Genomic DNA, 3,028 nt, shown 5'->3' with positions numbered 1-3,028 from the left:
GGGCAGCAGTGATAGGATTGGAGAGGTTCGGTGAGCAAATGAAGACCCTGTCATATTGCATGGTACCCATTCCATGGGTTTCCAGGGCATTTACTATGGATAGGATTTGGTGTTCAAATATGTCTCAGTTTTCCTGGTACTCGGGTGCAACATTCCAGACGCTTTACTAACACTCTAGGGAGAGTCAGTCCCTTTAACCTCCTGTTTGGCCCAGTTTGCAGTTTTCTCAGGGGGACGGGCAAATTTAACTCTCATTCCAGGGAAGAGGAATTAACCAACTCTCCAGGATTAGGGCCTGTGTTGCGGCCAGGTCACAAGGTGAAGAAAGGAGCTCAGGGGCACTGTAATTCACAAACCTGCAGAGTTATAAATGACAGCTATTCCAGACTGAAGTAAGGCTGCCAAGAGGACTTGAAAGCGGGGCAGAATTGCAGGAAACCGATTTCAGGAGGTAGACTGGAATTGCATTGAAAGCATAGGAAAAGAGGCAGAACGTCCACAATGATGCACTTTTTGGCCAACCAAGCAAGCTTGCAAAGGAAATCTGCACTACAATGAAGTCTCACTTCCCCCCGGTCAAAAGGGCCATCTGAAAAAAGTGTAAAATCCAGAAAGGCAGGACAGGCCATGGAGAACTGGGAGCCTTGTTATGCTGATGGGCGGGATGTAAATTGCCAACAGACACTCGGGAGAAGTGTATGGTGTTTCCTGAAACATCTAAAAAACAAAGCAACAGAGCCTAGGGCACTTCCACTTATGGTCCTATAGCTTAGGGAAATTAAAATCAAAAAGACACAGCCACCCCAAAGTTTGGAACGGCTCTGTTTACAAGAACCTCGTTTACAGTACAAGTTCAACATCGCAGAAAGTGAAAAATGGATAAAGAAGTTGTGGTATTTACTTACAAAGCAATATCACTCAGCAATGAAATCTGTGTCATCAGGCCCTTAGCAGCACAATGAGTGGATTCAGGTATGATGATTCTAACTGAAATAAGTCACACAGAAAAAGAAACATCATAAGATATCAGTAATACACGGAATGTAAACTTGGCTACACAGGAACTGAATTACAGAACAGAACAGGGTCTCAAATTTAGAAAACCAACTTATGCTTGCTTAAGGGTAAAGGTGAGTTGGGGTGCTGCATAAAACCAGAGATTGAAATGAGCACAGATAAAGTTCCTTAAGCCAAATATGGAATAGACAAGAGCTACTCCTTGCTCAACGAAATGGACTCAACACCGCATATTAAACGCCTAAGAATGTACCTGACTAGTAAGTATCTTAAAACCTATGGATTGCTATGTCTCCGAAAGAGAATCAAGCATGTGTACAGGGGCATAAACGCAGCAGTTATAGGATTGGAGAGGTTCGGTGAGCAAATGAAGACCCTTTGAAGTCATATTGCATGGTACCCATTCCACGGGTTTCAACTCTCCAGGTTTAAGGTATTCTTCCTTCAGCTAAAACATGCATGTGGAACCCAGAGTATGATCAACCATGTGATCGGGAGACGTGTTCAAATATGTCTCAGTTTTCCTCCCCTGGTACTCGTGTGCAACATTCCAGACGCTTTACTAACACTCTCCCCACTTGGAGAGTCAGCCCTTTAACCTCCTGTTTGGCCCAGTTTGCAATTTCTGCGGAAGATGAACAGGAATAGCGAGAACCAATGAGAGACTAGCTGGAGGTGTCTGGACGGGCAAATTTAACTCTCATTTCCCACCAGGAAGAGGAAATAACCAAAGGCTCAGCGTGCCGTGCCGGAACCAGATTAGGGCCTGAAGCCATCCTGCGGTGTTGCGGCCAGCTCAAAAGAAAGCGAGTTGAAGAAAGGAGCTCAGGGGCACTGTAATTCACAAACCTGCAGAGTTATAAATGACAGCTATCGTCCAAAAATAGACTGAAGTAAGGCTGCCAAGAGGACTTGAAAGCGGGGCAGAATTGCAGGAAACCGATTTCAGGAGGTAGACTGGAATTGCATTGAAAGCATAGGAAAAGAGGCAGAACGTCCACAATGATGCACTTGGCCAAAAAGGGCGTATGCGTTTTTTCCTGAATATATTCAGGAAAAAACGCATACGCCCTTTTTGGCCAACCAAGCAAGCTTGCAAAGGAAATCTGCACTACAATGAAGTCTCACTTCCCCCCGGTCAAAAGGGCCATCTGAAAAAAGTGTAAAATCCAGAAAGGCAGGACAGGCCATGGAGAACTGGGAGCCTTGTTATGCTGATGGGCGGGATGTAAATTGCCAACAGACACTCGGGAGAAGTGTATGGTGTTTCCTGAAACATCTAAAAAACAAAGCAACAGAGCCTAGGGCACTTCCACTTATGGTCCTATAGCTTAGGGAAATTAAAATCAAAAAGACACAGCCACCCCAAAGTTTGGAACGGCTCTGTTTACAAGAACCTCGTTTACAGTACAAGTTCAACATCGCAGAAAGTGAAAAATGGATAAAGAAGTTGTGGTATTTACTTACAAAGCAATATCACTCAGCAATGAAATCTATGTCATCAGGCCCTTAGCATCACAATGAGTGGATTCAGGTATGATGATTCTAACTGAAATAAGTCACACAGAAAAAGAAACATCATAAGATATCAGTAATACACGGAATGTAAACTTGGCTACACAGGAACTGAATTACAGAACAGAACAGGGTCTCAAATTTAGAAAACCAACTTATGCTTGCTTAAGGGGAAAGGTGAGTTGGGGTGCTGCATAAAACCAGAGATTGAAATGAGCACAGATAAAGTTCCTTAAGCCAAATATGGAATAGACAAGAGCTACTCCTTGCTCAACGAAATGGACTCAACACCGCATATTAAACGCCTAAGAATGTACCTGACTAGTAAGTATCTTAAAACCTATGGATTGCTATGTCTCCGAAAGAGAATCAAGCATGTGTACAGGGGCATAAACGCAGCAGTGATAGGATTGGAGAGGTTCGGTGAGCAAATGAAGACCCTTTGAAGTCATATTGCATGGTACCCATTCCACGGGTCTCAACTCTCCAGGTTTAA

Source organism: Tursiops truncatus, unplaced genomic scaffold (assembly GCF_011762595.2).
Source record: "Tursiops truncatus isolate mTurTru1 unplaced genomic scaffold, mTurTru1.mat.Y mat_scaffold_69_arrow_ctg1, whole genome shotgun sequence".
Taxonomy (NCBI): Eukaryota; Metazoa; Chordata; class Mammalia; order Artiodactyla; family Delphinidae; genus Tursiops; species Tursiops truncatus.
Note: the sequence above shows the minus strand (reverse complement) of the source record.